The sequence below is a fragment of the Thermobia domestica genome, chromosome 10, assembly GCF_964235325.1.
Source record: "Thermobia domestica chromosome 10, izTheDome1.hap1.1, whole genome shotgun sequence".
NCBI classification, from domain to species: Eukaryota; Metazoa; Arthropoda; class Insecta; order Zygentoma; family Lepismatidae; genus Thermobia; species Thermobia domestica.
The window spans coordinates 17,976,684-17,999,114 of NC_137463.1; the positions used below are offsets into that span (position 1 = coordinate 17,976,684).

At 36.1% G+C, this 22,431-nt stretch overlaps 1 protein-coding gene across 6 annotated transcripts in view; it reads right to left on the reverse strand.

The window, feature by feature from the left end:
- LOC145662330 (uncharacterized) overlaps positions 1-20,693 on the reverse strand; it is a 351,525-nt gene extending 330,832 nt beyond the window's left edge. For all 6 annotated transcript variants that reach the window (XM_081727810.1, XM_081727808.1, XM_081727809.1 and 3 more), the window contains exon 1: positions 20,565-20,693. The gene's annotated coding sequence lies outside the window, so the exon portion shown is untranslated. The remainder of the gene's footprint in view (positions 1-20,564) is intronic.
- Between the last annotated feature and the right edge of the window lie 1,738 nt (positions 20,694-22,431).

Genomic DNA, 22,431 nt, shown 5'->3' on the forward strand with positions numbered 1-22,431 from the left:
AGTTTAAGATGTAAGTAAAAACACATTAAGAACAAATAATAAAGAAACTAAGTTTATCTGATGGATGACAATAAGAAATGATGATAAAATGCAATGAGCTGATCAGTACGGTACTGTATACCTACTTTGGGCCACCCTGTATGTATATTATGAAACTGCTGTTATACTAAAAATATCATACTATAATAGACTCAATAGGTGAATGCTTATCGAAAGTTCATATTTCATACAAAATTTGAGGCTAATAATGTAAAATATTTGATTAATTATACAATGTCTGCTAATATGTTGAATATGAATATCTCTACTGTAACTTTTATTCTTTTGTACAAACTGTTCTTTATATATATAAAATTAAGTTCTACTAAATGTTGAAATTTGACATTTTTCTGCTTGAAATGGATTAGGGAAAATCAAACAAGTCACCAAATTCAAACTTCTTACTAGTTTATACTAGGAGAATGAGAATGAGAGAGATGGATATTCCTAAAGATACAGTAGAGGTACTGACAATGCTAACTTTAAACACATTCATTTATCATCTTCACTTGTGAGTGAACATATTCACCTTGACTGTCCTCGCTTTAAAAAGACTGGTAATGATCGCCCAGTTTACACACATAGAATAGTGGTATCAACACATCAGAAGCAAAGAAGATAACTGAAAAGAAGGGTCATTCTGTTCATTTTCCACGAAAGGATTGCTCATAATCGCTCCTCGTTTTTCAAGGTTGAACAGAGGCTTCTTCCATATCGCAGTTCAAATCATTCTCTGAAACAGCACACTTGGTGTTTGCAACATGATTTTCTTCTGCCTACGCAAGATAAACGATGGCGCGTGTGAAGTACACACACACACACACACACATACAAAGTAAGAGATACAAGCCAAAGGAATCGATCGAGATGAGAAGAAATCACAGAGCAAATCCAAGCCTACTGTCACGAATAAATCACACTTGACTGATGTTACACAGAATTATGCCATGATTTTGATGTTCTCTTTGTTTATCAAGCAAAACAATATCTTGGTAAGAAACTCAATCATCAACAAAGCAAGAGTTCCTTTGTAACTAAATAGTTCGCGCGGTACACAGCTTCGAGTCTCGATGGGTGCTCAAACGGTTTACATACCACGTTAAGCTATAGCATCACGTCTTATTTAGCTCCGCTGCTGAAAGGGACTAAGCAAAAGTGCTTGATACAACACACAATACTACGCCATTTACACGAATTTATCGTCGTCTCATTTAGCCTCAAATGCTTCGCTTATGAACATTCAATCTGAGATTTCATTTTATTTACCATGTGTTAAACACGTACATTTGCACGAGGAGGCAAACTCTATCAACTATCATACTATTTAAAATTAATATTTATTGTTGGAAACAGACTTCATAATAATGATACATAAATTCACTAAGCTGGTCTATTTGAATACTACATTTATAAATCATGTTTAGATTGCATTAGTTTAAGGTCACATGGACAGTGCTAAAGCAAATAGTCAACAACTAGTCTCGTCTTTATCACAAATTCCTTATTATTGAAGGTGGAAACAAGTTTTTCTTTTAATTTTTAACGATAGAAGGAAAATCAAACAATAAAGATAAAAGAGCTAGTTGCACTGGAAATGCAAACTGATATATTGAGACTGAAGCTCGATATTGAATTCTGTAAAAAGGATTACCCTCTTTTCTTTGCAGATCTGTTTTCTTTACGTTTCACTAACATAACAGATTATTATTTAAAGAAAAAACAGACACAACGAGATTGTATTTGTAGTGTTAGGTCTTTCTGAGTGCGAGTGCACTTTCCCTCTCCGTTGTTCATGCTGGGACAGCATACTTAAAATCGTGCGTTTTTAAGACGTTCTTTCTGGAGAATGGGAGGGGGGCAAACTGCCTAGGGCCGGCCCTTTTTTTACACAGTATAAACTTTGCACCAAGTGTGTGTGCAGTGGTTAAGAAAACCAAACACTCGAATATTTACTTCTGCTCATGATTTTTTTTTTTTTTAATCGAAATAATCCCGTACGCTAGCATAACCTAACATGATAAGCCTCCGGAGGATATCACCTAACACATATTGCCCAATTATTCGGATTTTAAATGTTTTCTTGTAATTTATTCATGCTTTTCTGCTTTTGGTGCGTGGACTAGTAGAAAATCTTTGATTCTGTGCAAGATGTAGTAGTTTATCAAAGAAAACATTCATGTAAATAGTCATGATGCGGCACGTGCTTACAAGTGTGCGTATGCCAACATCAGCAATCGCTTGTTGTACTCTGTTGGCGGGAAAAAATTCATTTTGCCGAGTCCAGTATTGGACCAAACAAAGCCACTTGCATAGCAGCTCTTTTGTGGGCCACAGCCGCTCCAAAGCGATCTGTTAGCGACCTGCTGAACAATGTCCAGTCTAGCGACGAACACGTGGTCAGCACGCTGAGACATCCTTTTTATTCACGTGACTCCCCAGCTAGTCTCACGACGCTGAATGGACGCCAAAAAAAGTTGGGAAGCACCAGCCAGGAATCGAACCCGGGACCACATGGACGTGATTCCAACACTCTAACCACTAACTACGGTGTTCCCATGAATTCAGTATTAGTAAGGGTTTAAAAATTCAGTAAATGCAAAATTCCTTACATTTTCCATAGTTCTATATTACAGAAAGTATTAAGAAATGCTTTGTAAGTATTCCCGACCACTAATTTCCTTTCCATATTACATTGGCTGATTAATTTGTATTTACATCTTCAGCAAGCTATCTATATACAATGAGACCATTGTTTAATGTATATTTGAATGACTGTAATCTTTCCGATGCTCTTCCACCAGGAATCAAACCCGGGACTTCATGCACCAAAGGCACAGAGGCTAACCACTAGATTACCGGGAAGGACAACTTCATTTCTTGTAGCGAAACGACTCAATCCTAGAGAGTTTTAATAATGAAGTGTCTTGTCAGACAAAACGAAAACTCATCCAACATACTTCCACTCTTAAATTAATTATGAATATTTCTTTGCAAAGAGATTAACAGAAATATAATTACCAGGAGGCACACAGAAAGACAGTAGAGACATAAATCCCAGACCGACATAAAGAGAAGATTGTTTTTATTTTTGTTTTTTTAAAAAAAGATTTCTACACATTTACTTGCAATACTTAGTGAAAGAAGCTCTATCCGAACACTGCACCAACTCTGCGTTGCAGGAACGCATGATGAACGACCAGCCTCACTTTTATTCTATTAAGTTCATTATACAAATAATTAAACGAGTTCTGAAATGTTTGCGACAACCCTCTTTAGACAGAAAAAAGACCTTGAGGTCAATTCAGCAACAGAACTCACATTCTTCCAAACTAACAATAGGCTGCTGCCATTTTGCATGCAAAAACATTTCATGAATAACTCCAAATGCCAGCACGATTTGAGCACGTTTCTCTGGAAATGTTCCAGAAAAATAAGGTTCAACGGAAGCGCAGAAATTCAATGGTTAACATGGAGGATTTTTCTGGCAAGCCACGGAAGAAGGACAAAGAAAATACTGCAAGTCACATTTTGTTTGAACAAAAACGTCACGCCACACAGAATATTAATACGTTAATGTATTTTGCATTTAGCACAATCCTTAAAGTAGTTCATATTCCATATTCTAAACCACGACTCACCTGGAGATCCTATTACAGGGATACGAAAAAGTTTTTAAAAAACTAAGCAAGAATTCATAACAAAGTTTGTGTGTATGTGTGTGTGTGTGGTAGGAGGAGGAGCAGAAGTGTAACAACAAAATTTCGCAGTAGAATATTTCAACACAGACAGTGTTCGCATATTTGAACATCCAAAAACTATGTAAGATTAGGGATACTTAACCACTAGTTCATCTATTATACTAGCATATACATAAATCCTCGCTTTTCGTTTTAAAACTGCTTTGTGGCTGGTAATAGACTATATTAACCTTACGTATGACGTACACTATGGGGTTACGCATAACGCCGCACCCCAAGGGAGTATTTAAAAAAGTCCATCAAATAAATCGTTATTTTGTCCCAGAAAATGTAATACTCTTCTCTATTTTGTACTAACTATAAACTAAGACAACTGAGGCACAAAATAGAGAAAAATATTACATTTTCTGGAACAGAATGACTTATGTGATGGACCTTTTTTAACCCTACCTTAGTGTGTGGTGTTATCCGTAACCCTTGATTGCACTATTAATATCATCACTCTGAAACCAGCAGGTCTTTTCCGTTTAGGTATATGACGCTTTGCATCAGCTATATCCGCAGCGATGCCTAGTGTCAGAATCTTCAACTTTAACTGGAAATTACTTCATGTACATTATGGTAACACGTTACACCAAGGGAGAGTACTTTATGTCCACTACGAGAACAATTTTAAAATTTTGGGTTATTTTCTAGGAATTAAAAGTATTAAGTGACAGCAAATAAAATTTATATTTTTTCACACAAAACGCGAGTTATGACATGATATTAAAGAAAAATTGATAAAAATTCTTATCCTAATAAACGTGTAGACAATCTTTAACGCACCTTGGTGTACGTAGGGTTAAACAAGTATCATATTACACTTCTATGATGCACTAAAAATTCATTATTACCCATCCTAGTAACTTGAATTATGTTTCCCTTTAAAGAAAAATTCATATAGAAATTATAGCTATACACAAGCTAGGGCAAGTTATGATATCAACGGAGATATATCTTGCCACAATTCACATTAATTTTAAATTCACGACGATTGTTCGTGTAGTAGCCAATCCCCCTTAATCTTCTTTCCCCAACAATTTTACTTATTAAACTGTGGTAACTACTGAAAAATTTATCAGAATTGAGGCAAGCATGGAACCTTAAAAAAAAAAAAAAAAAGTTTTATTTTTCAAATACCGTATATTGTAACTTTAAAAAATGAAAATGTCTATATTATATGATGCCAGTTTGGGAGAATGTCTAATAATTTCACAGCTGTTTATATATATTACGGGAATTGTAAGTGGGATCAATCTCTTGGAATATTTAAATCCATTTATTAGGCATATTGCGATCGTCAAAAAAAAAAAAAAAAAAAACTAATACCATAGTCAAACTCAGAAGACAATATCTAATAAATACGAATACTTTAAAATAGTAATAGAAAAAGCTATATGGTGTTCTATTATTTTTACAGAATTACGTTTTAGTTTCTGGGTCAAAGTGACGAACCTACTTTTGACTCCGCGGTATTTATCGGTCAAAAAAAATCCTTGATACAAAGCCAATTTTTTTTTTCTTTTCGAGAACAATTACCTCTTGTCTTCCTTCTGCAAAGATATGAGGAAACAAAGAATCCACAGCGTTAACACTTTCCGCATATGAAGATTCACATTAACATTTTTTCTTTTTCCTTAACATCTTATCTGAAACGTTCCAAAGAATACTTAGCTATCTTCCAAGACAGTAGCCCCCATTTAGGAGATGAAGTCTTTGTTAATAGCTGACAGAAGGTTGTCGGAAATAAAAGCCTACCCATTGAATTGTTGTTGTTTGCTGAAGTTTCGCGCCCTTTTTCAGCACCGAGACTGTACACGAGATGCACACCTATAGTTTAAGATGAAACCAGAATTACCGGAATGTGTTCATCAAATTTGAAGTTTCTCCCACTGGAAATCAAACCTGTGACTGTGGGGAGAGCTTGTACCTATTGAAGTTCCATCACATACAAACTGATATACCAAAGCTTAATTACTTCATATCCGACATGTGAAGATGTCAAAACCACTGCCACAAGGTGGCTACGAGAACTTGATGCCAATTTCTGTGCAAACGGTATGGAAATCCTCAGCTACCGTTGACAAATGATTGAAAAAAAAAAAAGTGCTTACACCTAGGATTCGTGTTGAGTGCCCTCTATCATCAGCTGTGTTGATCTTCCAGCTATGTCTCACACTTAAGTCATAATTGGCTTTGTAACCTTCATACAACCAATATATGTATGTTAACAACAGAGTTTGTGTTTTAAGTGCAAATAAACATATATCTGTGTTGATATATTATAGTTTGAAATTTCAAGAAAAGATCCTATCATTATTTCTCGAATTCATTGCAACTACATTTTTACATATCACATCTCTTACAATGCATTGCGTGGTGTTGCAGTAGGGAATTTCCCACACAGGAACAACACTTCTCTCATCTACAAGAAACAAAGAATCACGTTGGACTCCAGACAATAGACAATATGAGAATTCGAGTGCAAGTCACAAACAATTATAATTACAATTACTTCATTCCATTATTACTTTGTACTGCTTTGAACCAACATCAAAGTATATGTACTGTACATATGTGCAAAATATATGTGACTAACATTAACTCTAAATGCAGCAGACAGGGTTATTGACTAGTTAGGGTTCTTTGCAAGAGATGACTTACCCTATATTAACCTTTGTTTATGAGTCTGAATCATTTGATTAGCGGATAGGCATATTTTGTTAACCATGGCAGACAACATATGAAAGCATATGAACAAAATCGTTAAATATGGAAACACACAAGGGAGCAGCGCAATGATAACTCCAGTTTTAGCTCTCGTCTTTGGTGCGAGAGGTCCCGGGTTCGATTCCCGGGGGGATACTCGGTCGAAAAAGTGTAAAAAGCTTTTTCAGGCCAGACATCCTAAACGAGGTTTTCCTCATTCACACCAGGAAAATGCCGGGATGATACTAGACCGCTTCCTTCTTTCCCTTTCATTGAATAGGGAAGGGATATTATCCCTCACACGTGACGGGCTAACATGGCCATGCATGCCGAAAGCCCACTAATCTAAATTTTAAACCTAATCCTAAGCTTTTGGGGGGGGGGAGTTCTATGCATCCCTCCAAAAATTTTGGGGCGGCCCAAGCTACTTCTGCCCAAATCAAGAGAGAGTGATCATATGTACACCTAGGTCACTGACCCTAGGGCAGGATTTCTGACTCCTGAGGCAGGGACCACCAAAATGTTTGCTGACGAAGTGTTCAAAAGCCAGCCTATACTGCTCTTGGTTCACTAAAAATTCGGGTCACGTACAGTATTTCTGGCTAAGAACGCACACACAAGCCTGTATCAACAATTCCACGCACTTAGCAGAGATTTTTTGCATTTGCCATAAACATTATCTGTAAAAGTTCTATGTTCAAAAATTTCTTTTTGTTCTGTTTGTACATTTTGTGTTTTTAGCCCTCACAATTATTTGTTAACTGTAGTGCTAATTATTTGTATTTTATTCTATATTCTTAATCAAAGAAAAAGACTTAAAACGTAAAAAAAAAAAAAAAAAAAAAAAAAAAAAAAACAGATCAATTCTATTTACATTAATTTCAATGGGAAAATTAATTTCCGTTTACGATAGGGTTGCCAACTGGCCGGTTTTTTGCCGGACTGGCCGGAAATATTGCTGTTATTTTGATTAAAGCCGGTAATTGGTACAAACTTCTTACCAGCACCTTTTTGACCGGTCTTTTTAAAATTCGTATCTAGTTCGAAGCAATTTTATCTAGTTCGAGGTATAGATTTAAAAAGCTACTTACATTCTGTAAATCCAAAACTGTCATCTTTTACCATCTATCAATGACTAATATATTTTGTTCATCAGTTTACATAATTCTAAACAGATGACAGGGATTGTATCAGGGAAAGTTTGAAATGTAAGAATTTTTATACATTTATTGAGAGTGAAAAAAGGCTTCTTAAAGTAATTTCCTGTAGTTGAAGTATAAGTTTAAAGAATAAATTTCATATTCAAAATTGTCACGTAAAGATTAATAATACTTTTGTTCCTCTGTTTCGATAATTTCAAAGAGGTAGTTGCTGGTAAATACAATAAAATGATCAATGCCGAATTCAGTTTCCCATTTTTAGCACAATGTATGTATTAAGCTTATTAGTGCCTGTACTAAGGATATGCAGAATACAGGTGCTATTGCACTTTTGTTGACGATAGTACATTTCCTTCCCATGGAAGAATCAGAACACATACCCACTTCACACTTAGACCTATACCATATGGAATTTTGAGGGGTGCCGCTTTTCTTATTTTCCAGCGTTGGTAACCCTAGTTTACGAACACAATTATGGAACAGATTAGATCTCCAGTTCTTCAATAGAGACCATAATTACCTAGGATAAGCATCTGCCTATCCGATTACATTTTCAAGTTCTGCATATGTTGTTTCTACATATTTACCGGATTCGGACGAATTGCCAGATTCAAAAAGAGAACCTAAAAGACGATTTTCAATTACTTGAAATGAAGTATTCAATAATCACGTTCTAATTGTTGAACATCCATCCTGTAACTGCTTATACAGGGTGTTTTAAAACAACACCAACAAAGTTTGGGAGGTGATCCCTGACACCAAAATAAGAGAAAATGTATAGGCCAACCTGGGTGCACAATGCTTCCTTTCGGAGTTATAGGCTGCCAAAAAAATGAAAAAATGAAATTGAAAGGTCCATAGCTCCAAAACTATGAGACCTGCCGTAATCGGGTTAAGATTTCACTTAGGAATTAACATGTGCGCTATCCAAAAATCCTTCTTTCAGAATCCTAAAGTATTCACACAACAATTTTTATAGAAGGAGTTTGGCTACAGGCATATAATTTGAAGTACTCACTAACTACCTCTATAAAAATTGTTTTATAGAGGTAGTTGGTGAGTACTTCAAATTATATGCCTGTAGCCAAACTCCTTCTATAAAAATTGTTGTGTGAATACTTTAGGATTCTGAAAGAAGGATTTTTGGATAGCGCACATGTTAATTCCTAAGTGAAATCTTAACCCGATTACGGCAGGTCTCATAGTTTTGGAGCTATGGACCTTTCAATTTCATTTTTTCATTTTTTTTGTTGTGGAAGTATCGCAGGATTCTGAAATACGGATATTTGGATAGATCACACACTACTTACTAAATGAAGTCTTTACCTGACTACGGTAGGTCGCATAGTTTTGGAGCTATGGACCCTTAAAGTTTATTTTTCATGTTTTCGGCAGCCTATAACTTTGAAAGGAAGCATTTGTGCACCCAGGTTGGTCTATATTTTTCGTCTTATCTTGGTGTTAGGAATCACCTCCCAAACGTTGTCGGCGTTATTTTGAAACACCCCGTAATGTCTCCAACAACACAACATGACTGTTTCACACACATTTTTAGCAATATTTCAAAACAAATAAATAAGCTGAAGAATAATGAAAAGTGCTAGAACTTGTGAATTCTTTTAGGAGTGACTTTTTTTTTTTTTTTTTTTTTTTTTTGCGACTGTACTATTCTCACACGGACATAAGTTGACTAGTTAAAATAGTGATAAAGAAAAAAAAAACATATACATAGTAAATTGAATCTATAGTTCACATGTTTGAAATCTTATCCTATGAACATCGAAATCCCTGAAGTGTTAAAAATTGAGCGGCGGCAAATATAAGAAAATTAGCTAGATTACTGGCAATGTCTCTTGTGGCGGAACGGAAACGGGCATCGTCCTGAGCCGGACAGCTTCAGTTCAACATCCTTGGAATCCGTCCTACATTCACCTACCAACATAGACCGCGAAGCCAGCCAGTGCAGAGCATAGCCAATGACCCAGACCACCTTGGCGCGAAGTCTCTGTAACGTTCCCGCTAAACAAAAGCAATTTACAAGCACAGCAAAATTGCCATATTTTATAGTTTTGATTCCGACTCTTTTTTCTTTCACGGAGGATCAAGCATGATCCAGCTTCGTTTCGGTGTATACACACGATGAAGGAGCGAAAAAGCAACTCTTGTTCCATTTCTGTGCAACGAGGTGTGTTGCAAGTCATGTTACATCTTACCCAGCTACATACGATACGTATTCCGCACATCAACACTTACTGGCACTACAATCATGGTTCAGGTTCAGTAACTGAAAACGTTTAATGGACGTGTTTGCTACTATCATCACATGATCATCTTTCGTCTCACGCATCGCATCAAGAATGTTACAACAACGTAAGAAGATGGAGTGCATCGGGGCATTTGTCTCAATTTTTTTAATCGTCCTTTCACATCATTCTACACCAGTGAAATAACTGAACTTAAAACATTATTAAGGCTGTTTTTGCAATTATGAAAAATTACTGAACTCAAAGAAATGTGTATTTAGAGGATGGAGCACGAAAGATATTTTTTAAGCTTCCTCGTGGCTAAGCGGTTAGCGTACGCGCCTTTGGCGTGGAAGACCCGGGTTCGATTCCCGGAGAAGTTCATGTGATTCGGATTCCACGTTAAGCAGTACGTCGAATTCCACGTCTCATAAAGCCTCGCTGCTGAACGGGGCGCTAAACTAAAAATCAAATAAAATAAAATCAAACGAAAGATACTTTTTTGTTCATTTGTGAGATAATGTAAAATAAAAATACAGTACAATATAGTGAACGTTTATTCACATGTTCGATATACCAATCATTATAGCTTTTTCCCTTTTGGTGTAAGGGAAGCACGGTGGCTGAGTGCGTGGGATTTCAGGTTCGATCCCCGGCAAGTTAGTTCGTGGTGGACAACACCGTGTCCATGGGATTTTCCGTTTCCTTCCACAATATCATTCCACCAATTCTTTCAACATGATTCACTTGCCTTAATCGTCTGTCTCCCTTAGCCTAAAGGGCATAATCGTGGAACGTTAAACCGAAAGATTTTCTCTTTTGGTGCACGAGGACCCGGCTTTGATTCCCGGTGGGGAAGTATCGAACACACTACAATGCCTCAAATTTCAATTTAAACTATACGTCTCGTTTTATATAGCCTCCCTGTTGACAAAGGACGTAATACAAACCAATCATTCAATATATCCGTTATACTGTCCGACACTTATTGCAAATCGACACGTACATATATTATCCAACGATCTCGCATGCTTTCACTGATAACTGAAAAAACGGCGAGTATGGTCAGTTCCATCAAATCGTGAGAGTTTCTTGGAAAAATCTTTTCTCGAATAATTTTAACAGAAAATAATCACATGGATTCAAATCTGGATTATCTGAAAACAATACATACAATGCTGATATTCTATTCTAAATGCATTATGGTAAGCCGACGACGCTACGGATCCAAAACTGAAATTTCGTTTAGAAACTAAACGTTTATTGAAGAACTGTTTTGTCCGTATTGACATGAAAAGAAATACGCTGAATTAGCACAATAGTGTTTGTCTCAAGAAAAAGTAACACTGCTGAACAGTTAGTAGAGCAGATTTCGATATCGATTTCGGCCGCCTTCTTTAGACGTTCAATTGAACGGCATACTTTTGAATCGGCGGAGGAGATCCTTGTTAATACCTGACCGTCGTGTCCATACTCATCATAATCCTCTTGCATATCATATACTGCCATACAAATCAGTACAGAAGCAATTATCTTTCCTTATCGTATGCTCAACATTTAAGTACTAAGTAGTATGAACAAAGTAAACCATGTCGTCATTCACAGTAAATATTAAACATCAGGCTATACTAAGAAACACACTACAGGTCATCGATAATTGCCCCAAATTAATGTCTGCCGATCAATATAGCAAGAATTATGAAAGGAAATTTTCGCTGATATTTGTGATATCATTCTCTGAACCACTGTTTGATCAACGTAGATATCTTTGATATGAACAAAGTAAAACAAAACTATGATTTCCTCTCATTTAGCTCCTACTTCATCCTATTTTTACAGTACAAACAACTACGTCTACATACTTAGTATATATCTAACATCAGTGGGAATAAAGGGGTGCGGCGGTTTAGTATTAAAACGCTCATCTCTCTAGTTTGCTTCCAGCCAGCGCTACGTGGGCTTTGTAGTGGAAAAACACCGTGCATGGATTTTCTCGGGGTTGTTTCGTTTCCTCCCACTTTGGTCATTTTACCATTATCATCCATCTTATTATCACCGTCTCCCTTAGCCCCAGTGCATAATCAGGAGACGTTAAAAAATTACAATCAGTGGCAATAACTAACTCGCATCAGTCATTGTCTTTTAAGTTACCAAGTGCAAATAGAGTGTTCGCTTTGATTACAGTGAAGGATTCATAAATATTTCTTTCAATGCCCGATTTGAAATTGGATAAAATTTGTTCTTTCAATGAAATACTAAAGCAATCCTGACACGTGGATATATGATTTTCAGTAAGGCTAATAAATGAATCTATCAAACATGGCGCGGGACAATGAAAACTTGATCCATGACCCAGAACTCACCGTGACCCACGACCCATTCTGATCCATCACGACTAACTCTGACTGACTGTGACCCACTACGACCCACCACCACCATGACCCACTCTGACCCACAACCAGGGTTGGATGGTTTAAACCAAGAAAGAAAAAAAAAAGAACGAAAAATGCTTTAAATCGTATGAACTTAATGGTGACGTTTCCACATATCAAACCATTTGCATTACCGGTAGTTTTATCTCCTTTTCACCTTTTAATCAAGGCGTCCCATGTTCAATTCTTGGTCGAAACACAACCCTTCTTTCAAGTGTAAACGAAGTAGCGGTTCGGATGTCACTTTAAGCGAAAGTCTTATTCTTACCTCGGTATTACAAAAGGATGTTAAGCCTAAACACACGAAACGAAACCAAATTGTATGCCTGAATGCCTGTTGTTTAAAGAAGCCAAGATTGCTTAAATATATTGATATAAATTGGAAAATTTATCTACTGCTTATGTAGCTCCCAACATTAGCTTGGATTGGACTTTCAGTTTTAGTTTAATTGAATGATATCTACATACTAAATTTGTAATTTAATACCTCAGTTTTGGCGTACTGATTATGACACGTTGACCATAAAATTTTACATGCCAAGCAATCACAAGGATTTTTTCGTCGTTGCTTTACATTCGACGTAATAAGAGGATTTTCCCAATGGCCAAGGCGGGAGTTTCCCGATTTATATATAATTCTGTACAGTGGTTTCAATTGTGTAACTGTTTTATCCTTTTGTCTTTCTGAAATGACTCTTGACAATTATATTAACAAGTATCTAAAGATCAGCACAACGTATTTTTATCAGGAGTCCATTGTGAGTGAATCGGCAGGCTCGTCGCATTTGTGGCAATTAGTCCTGGCTTCGAGTCCAAATGGAGAACAATTTCTCTCGGATGTTAAGCCGAGAAGCGGTTTGAATTCCGCTTTAAGCTTATGTGACTCCTTTCAGCATAACCCCGTTGTTGCATAATAACATCACGGCGAAACGAACTTATTTGTGTCATATGTAATATAAATACATAGAGCAAATTATTTAAACCAAACAAACCTGATTTAAAAAAAAAAAAAAAGCTTTTTTTGTTTTTTTTTTTTCAATAAAAACCATGGATTTTGCCAACCCTGCACACAACACATCAAAATCCATCGCCATCAACTCTGACCCACGATCCACGCACTCCTCTCCATTAACTAAAGAGTTTACACTCGTAATAAAACATGGCTCTGAAATTATCACTAATCGCGAAGTTTGAATTTCTACGTTCAATCGCTCAAGCACCGCTCTGTTACAATATCGGTGGATCTGACTTTTACGATATAAAATGGTAAAGTGTTTGTCTTGGGTCGTATTACGATGAATTTCAATTTAATTATCATATATAATTACTTCCTTGTTGAATTACAGATAATTTTCAGTGGAAAATAGGATGAAATTTGAAAGCCTCAAATCAAGGTAAAGCAAGCCAAGTGTAATAAGTCCTATTGCTATTATTACAATTACAAATATCAGTATCTAAATGTACCTGAATTTTTTATCTCATTTAGATATACTCATATCAGATAAGTAAATAGAAACAAATGAAAACGTAAGAAAAATGGAGGCCCTGAAAGTAAAACGCAGACAAAATTTACCAGTGTTCAAAAGATGCTGTCTACAATGCACTGAACAGAGTGGGTGGTGGATCGCAGTGGATCACGTCCTTTTGACCCACGACCCACTGACAAATCTTGACCCACACCATCTCTGGATTCTATGCGAGCTTTGAACCTACCTGTAACTGAATCTGACCCGCTGAGTAGTAATAAAAACATTTACAGTTTCGCCAATTTATTACTGACTTCATCAGGAACATTATCTGTTTCTGATTAAAGCAAGCATAAATTGTCGAAACTGTAACACAAGTTATTATGAGCTGGGGTCGATGGTGTGGTGTGGAACGACCTATACTGAAGGACCACATGAGCACCCCACGAATCAAACCCGAGCCAAAGTGTGATCGTGGTTCCGAGTCCGTTAATAGTAAGTCCCGTCTTTCATAAGCTCAGTGCTGCATATGGACATAAAACATTTTTTAAGTAAAAATTTTATTAATACATAATGAATATTTTCATTAATTTTCTTATTTATTCACATATTACTCGTGTTAGGTTAGTTTCTCTTTTTTTAAACGATAAATCGTATTTCCACAGTTTCCTATAAACAACAAAAAATAATTGTCGTTAATTTGCACGACGCACGATTTTATGTATTCTTTTCCTATATAATTTTATTTTTTCCCATTTTTCAATAAAAAAAAAAAAGTTACCGAGACTCACCATGGAATAAAATATATACAGTACGAAAGAAAACTTGCCAAGATGATTAACTTATCTGCATGATAAGACGAAGACCTGGGTTCGATCCCTTCTGTTGTGTAATTTACTTACGTTTTTCAAAAACGAATTTTTAAAAGTGTTTCAATGACTTGCTCAAACTATGTTTTTAAGAGTATTAGACGTCCAAATTGGAAATACTGCTTCAAATATTCTCTCTGAAGCAAACCTCAACATTTTTATTAGCCTTAAAGCATATTCTATGGATGTGAGATTTTGGTTTTTAGTTTCGCTTTCCTCATTTATGCTGCTAGATGTAATGCTGATAATGAACGAAATGGTGGAACGAAACGGGAGGAGGAAGCGAAAACGAACGCACACGATGTTTGTCCAACACAAAGCATATTTGGGCAAACATCAGAGATGAACGCGCTTTACCACTGAACCACCGCAGCTCCCTGTATGAGAATTTGCTTTTTGAAATCCACTGAGGAGTGTAAGAATTAAACAAGCGACGGCAGACGAGTAATACAGAATACTACAGGACGCCCTTTAATCACTAGGACTTACTTAATATAATAGTACCGTTAATGTAACTAATGTGACATTTCCCGAGAAGATAGAAAATGAATTCTTTGTTATTATGCTCGTAAACGGAAACGATGACTTATAAATTTTATGTGAATATTGTTTGAAATATTGTGTAATAAAGTTTGACAGGTTGGCTCCGTTGGTTGACTACATTTTACTGCATCTGCGTGAACACATAATGAAAGATGTACTTACGGTAGAAAACTGGCGTTGAGTTAACCACGAAAAATGTATAACAGGATTAAGAATTTAATTCGTAAATTTTCAAAATTAGCAACTTATGGGAAAAGATATTCTTCTAGCGTTCAGTTGGTAAGCTGAGCGTGGAAAGATGTAAAAGCTTTTATCTGTAAATAGGATTCAACTATATGTCGCTGAGATGGAGGAACATACATTTTCGAACATTTGTGAACTATTTCCACGGTATTGAACCATTTGAATGATATAGTAGCAAGAGAGGAGTTACTTAAGACCCACAGAGATCTTTTCTTGCAGTTTAACGTCCCACAATTATCCTCGTTAGGCTAACGTAGACGGGTGATTAAAGCAAATGAATGATGATGGAAGAATTGGTTGCATGAAATGTGACAGGAAACGGAAGTACCACGAGAAAACTCATAAACCTTATGTTGTCCACCATAAGCTTACTTGGCCGGGGATAGAACCAGGGACCTCAAGCACCAGAGGTAAGCGCTCTATCACTGAGCCACGGTGCCCCCACTGAGGATCGAAATGATATAAATAATTATTCATTCGAGATACGAAATTAGTGCTTACTTTCAATTGTAAAATAGTTTTCTAACCTCTATCAGTGCCACTCATAAATTTAAAATTTAATATTCAAGGGCGGATTTTTATAAGTGAGGAAGTGCGAGGATCTACAAGTGATAAATTTCAATGTTTTCCGCATGATTTTGTGTTCTTCAAATATTTCAGTACAAACAAACCTCTTCGAGAAAGAATAATTAAATATCTTTCGACGCAAGGTGAGTACCGGTACCTGTTATTCAATGCTAAGTAACTCGGTAAACACAATGAAGTAATATATAACACTAAGTTACTTTTATAGAAATTATAAATGTTAAATAGAAAAACAATATGATAATCTAGCTTTATAAAAATTCATTTTTAATTTGTAATTGCATTAACTGTGTAAATGGTCTTGTTGAATGTGTGTGAACGACTGAATGAACTTAGAAATGCATTAATGAGAAGTGCGTAAGAGAGCAGAATATTCGAGAAGGAATATTTAACTTAGAATTCAACTCGTCGTAATCGTAATGACAGTAAACGTAAACTAGTGTAAAATAATGAAGTAATTCCTGTGGGAAATTTATTTGTTTCAAAAGAATTGAGCATTACAAATAAATAAATATTCTATGGTTATATCCTATAAGCTACAGGAGACGGATGATTAATGAAAATGAATGATTATATCTTTGTGCTCTTCCACCGGGAAACGAATCCGGGACCACATGCACCAGGGCACAAGCTCTAGAAATCAGCCATCAGGGCAGCGGGAAAGGCTGAGCAAGTTTCGATGCCGGAAATTTCATAACTGGAAATTCGAGGTAAGAAAACGTTGTGAGTTAATTTTAAGTTGTAACAGGATATAGTAGTGTATTTTTATGTGCTCGAAGGTCTGTAGACAAAGGTAGCTAATCAACCTTTAACAGCTCATAAGAACTGGAAAGCTTTTCAGAATAAATTATCATAAACACCGCGTTGTTGGCAACAATCTTCCATAATACAGTAGAGCATTGTAGCGTGGAACAGAATAGGCTCAATAGCATAAAATAGTATAAGGTAGACATGACTGAAGTAATGTAAAGAAAAGGAAAACGAAGTGCAATTAGCATAGCGCGGAACAGGATATCCTGCGTATGTTGAAACAGAATAGCGTAAAGTATCGTAGAGTAGGATAGGTTAGGTAGCACGGTATAGCAAGATAAAATAGCCTACTAGCGTAGTAAAATATAAACTAAAGTAGGGCAAAATCGGAGGTGGAAAAAATTAGGTGAGCGTAGAATAACGTCGAGCACTAGGTTAAAGTATATTATTATTGATTTACGTTTGGTTTATACTTTGTTATTAGTAGAGACCAGATGTTAGGCAAAATGCCTATTCTTTAATATTAAAAATGCGATCAAAAATATGGGGAGTTTCAATTTAATCCAATTTAATTTTGCCTATTATACTTATTGTACATGTTTTCTTCAAAATAAGACTTTATTAGGGAAAATATATATATTTTAGTGTTTTAAGGAAGGATTCTGCATCTTCCAAGAAATATATGTATTTTTTGTAATGTAAGATGTCGTAAGAATTTGGGCTATTATGTGTACTAGTGAGCGTATAAACAGTTGGACTGTTATGTTTAGTGACAGGGAATGTATTTACTAAATATACAAAGAATACATGTCAAGCTTCGTTTTAATATATACAGTAAAAGAAGATATTAACAAACAGATATGCTTCTATATTCTTTGAACATTATCTATGACTTGAGTTTATTTTTTTTAATTGTATTGAGTATTTATCTTCATTATTTCAAGTTACATTTTAGTGTCTATTTCTTTAAATTTTAAGTGCCTATTTGCCAGGTTTTTTAATGCCTAAACATCTGGTCTCTAGTTATTAGTCTTTTCTATATCTCGTAAGCATAAACTGTTTGTTATATATTCCCCTACATTCTTGCTGAAGCAATATACTTTACTTTAAAATTCCTGAAATTTGCTGACTTAACCTTTATCACTGCCTGACATGATTTGACAGTGACCACTGAGTCAACGTGTACGAAGTAGTCACTCAAGGTAGTTTTGCATCTAATCCGCCTCAAAACAAAGCGAAGTTGGGAAGGTGTTAACTGCCGCAGATGGCAGAGCCGAAATACAAAATTTACGGTGAAATGAACAGAATCAGACGAAATGTCAGCATGAGAGTAACAAATAAAGGGAATAACGGTTCTCAATGTAAGTTGATTAACTAGGGAGAAAACAGAAGTTAAATTCTGGACTATGTGAATTCGCGGATTGATGCGATATTAGGTAAACAAGCAATACAGCATGATAGGACAGAATTTCAAACCCACTGCTTAAGTAGCTTGGGACGTATATGCTGCTGCAATGGAGGGAAATATACAAAAATGCAGAGCGGAAATAATTAGAGGGGAGTTGCATCTTAACTGAATGTACTTTGGGTAAATTTTGCATACTCTCTCATTTTATGTGTGTGGGGGGGAGGTGGTGTAAATCTGTAAAATCCACGGAAGAAATATGTTACCTGATTTCACAATAGGATTGCACAAGTAATGAAAATACATCAGGATCTTACGGTAGAAATACATGTGCTCTTTATTACATAGTACTTTATACGAAAGACTGATGAAATGAAGTACTATCTCAAGCCAGATTACATAGTGAATCTACAAGTGTTGCAAAGCTACACAAGGCATGTATTTTACGCTATATAAAGCGTTTTTCTACCTTCGTGTATGTGTTTTCCCACCGTCGCTAACGCCCCTGTTGCGTACGGACGCACTTCCTCGCTTCCGCTCCGTCCCCCTACTACGCTTCTGGCCTGACTGGGTTAGATAGTATTCATGTTCTTTACTGGCCACTTACCACAAGTTGGTTCGTGATTTATGTACCAGTTTCTATGTCTTACGTACACTGTATTTCTACTCGTACTCCTGAAGTCAGTCTGCAACTAGTGCCCCTAATGAACCTCCTCATGTAGTGCATGTTATGCTAAAATAAATGCATTTTTCATTAATATAAGTATGCCCCACAAAATGGAATATCACGCAGAAAAGAAGTATTTTTGTATGAGTTCTGTAATCCTCAATATCCCAGGGATATGTTTGGAAGGGGACATCATCCCGAAACCCTCACTAAAAGATTAGGCCTATGTTTAGCAGAAGGGGTCCAGCACTTTTCTCTAAAAAATGTTACAATTTTGGTAATTTCTGTTCACATTCGGTTAGTTTAAAGTAGGGTTGGTTAGTTTAAGTTAGGATAGGTTAGTTTAGTTTATGTTATTATTAGTGTAGGAGTCCCGCATAATTTTCCAAAAATGATAGGATTTCGCTTATTTCTACTAATATTACGTTAGTTTAGGTTAGTTCAGGTTAGCTTACGTTAGTTTATGTTAGGTTAGGTTAGATTTGGTTACGTTATGTTACGTCTAAGTACGTTGATCATTCATTTCTCCTGTAAATTTTGTTTTTTACGTGCTTCTGGACCCCTTGTACTAAACATACCCCAAAGATTATTTACGTAATATTGTAAGGATTCATTGTTTTAGTAACTTCTAAGTAGTGCGTAGTTTTTCAACACTTAACGATTGGAGAATACTGATTTTGCGCTGATATAGATACATATGGACGTAGGAAAGAGCACAGGAAGCATGAAAATCAAAAATATTTGTGATTATTAGTGAAAAGTAAACGCCGAAAATGAAACAGGAGTAATTGAAGGTAAGGTATACCAAAACAACAACAGATAAGTAGTAATTCAACGTTGAAAAGAGATTCATGTATAGTATATCTTATCTGGGGCCGCCATCTGCAGAAGATAAGCAGTAGGAAGAAGCTTAGGAGTGTATCTGTAAGAGCAGGCACGTTTGCGACAGCGAGTAAAGAAGAATTCGTTTGTTACGTTAAAGTCACTTTTTATACATAAGTGGAGGTTTCATGTCTTTGTGGTTATGTGTATTATTTCTTTCTCGTTATATACGGTAGGGGTAAGATAATGCATTGTTGGTAATTTAACATGTTATGCTGCCACTTATATGAGGTATTTACATAACACAAAGATACGGGATCCCCACATACATAAGGAAAGCCACACCAATGCTTGTAAAGAGCTGCCTTTTAGCTATAGATATGCTGCTTCTTTAAACAAATTCCTTACCGATATTGCTTCCTTTGTGAAGCAATAAAAGGAACCTAAAATTTCAATTTCTATGGTTGGGTATTCTACATATGCATTCCAGCCTGCTCCTGAGGATGAATTAAGTGGTTTAATACTTTACAGTGATTTGAATCTCCAGTTAAAATTACCATAACGACTTAAATCTTCGATTCCCAAACGATACCATATACCGGCTGAGAAAAATGATTACTATGAAAATTGCTATTAACTTTTTATTATTATTTATCCCTAACTAGTCATGAAACATAAAGCCACTACTTTTATTTGTTTCTGTTACGAAAAGCTATGTTTAGAAACACCACTACATTTACAGTTTGTAAACATCAATCATATGTTGATTGATTCCAACATATCAAGCATCATTCTCCGGACATAATGATCACAAGATACTCTAGTAAGAAAGCAGTTCGGATGAAACCGTAAACTTCATAAACTTTCAAGGGACAACTTTAGAAACCTTACCTCATCAACTGCCTGAAGAATTTCTTTCAGCGTTTATTTACTTCTCACACATAAACAAAAGCATACGATCGAACACAACCCACTACCACCACAATAGCTCTACCACGGCAATTCGAATGTTGCCAGATAAAAAATTTAAACTTTTCCTAATGCGATCTTACATTACTTTTCACAGTAAATTTAAGGGTATAAACGCCAGTTCAAAAGAGGGGGCTCATTTCGTACCGCTTTGCGTTAACGTAAACCAAAACTTGCGGTAAACGACATAGCAGTTATAATTGTAATTAGTAATTATGATTATTGTATCTTTGGCGTTGCGACGTGTCCGCAATTTTTGCGAATTCTGATACATAATGAGGTCCCTAGGTTGGGAGGATCAGGGAAGAGAATTTTGAAATAAAGAACAATAAATCCGACATGAAAACGTATGTCGAAAAGAAGGTTTCACCACGTAAGAATGTCCTCGATTTAAGATATAAATTTCATGTTCTTTTTGTCTGCAATTCTCTAATGAATGCTAAAGGTGAAACTTAACTAGCCATTGCTACATTTCATATTTCAAATAGTTCCACTCCTGAAGTTATCATCGGATTTGTCACCTCACGAAAGCAGTTGCGTGCCTTTCGTATATGAAACTTACAATAGATAGTTGAACGGAGTTACATAAATAAATAAAATAGTAATTTTAATGGTACATATTTTGAATACGTACTTGAATGAAGGCAGTGTAGCTAGCCATAATATTTTCATGGTACTATTTTCAACTAGCTACTTTGTCTTACTATTGTCCCGAGGGAATTCAAAAATAATTGGGGATTAGGATTCAATAGTTCTTCCGGATACTATGGACGAAATTTAGGAACGAATGTCTTCACCTGGGGGCAGGAGTGTCAAATTACGAAAGTAGCTACATTTTGGGAGGGGTACCTTGGCACACTTCTTTATTTTAGTAGGGTACGTTGATTCACTCTGCTAAATTTTCGGCAAGGTTACATAATATCACTCTTTAAATTTGTGAAATCATTAAAAATAAAAATAAAACATGGTAGAGATTTATACGAGGTGCACACCAAGAGTACATACTGTTTCGTTTTAAAGTCCATAGTCCACGTTTTTCTTTTGTCATTTCAGGAAAGCAACTGCGCGCGTCGGAAACCTCCATCCTTCGTCTCAAAGTATAGGTTTGTTTACTAGGTGGCACCTGAACGTGTCACAGCACCTGAACGTGTTTCGGATACTTCCCAGCACAGCCGATATTCATCGACAATTGGAGGATTGTGTGGTGATTGTGTTCTAACAGAAAATACTGTTAAGAAATGGGAACGTAAGTTCGAAGCAGGGTGTACGAGCAGTGGCAAAGCGTACTATGAGCTGCTGAGGCCTATATATATATATATATATATATATATATATATAATATCTTTGTTTCTTATAAAATAAAGCCAATACGTCAACATTTCAGTTTTTTAGTAAAAAAATAGAAGGTTGGAAACATTTGGAGATCCTTCCGTCTGAGCCTCACCAGCTCGCTAAACAGGCTTACGGGCTATGCTGCTCAGAGAGCGAAGCTATTACTGGGATTGCACGCATTGTTGGGAAGGCCCGCGAAGGCTCGCCTCTCGAAGTTTAGTTTTAGTGTTGAAGGCATCTTTCAATACTAATATGTTATAAAATGATTTCCTGAAAATCCTTCATACCGCGAGGACGTAGGTTGTGGTATGTGCTTTTGGTAATTGATTGAAGCAGTGAGCTATCCCTCGCGTCGAGTTTAAAAAGACAAAATAAAGGCGTATAGTACTAATCATTACAGATAGATAGCTCAAACACGACCACATACGATGCGTACCAACTCTTACTTAAATACTCC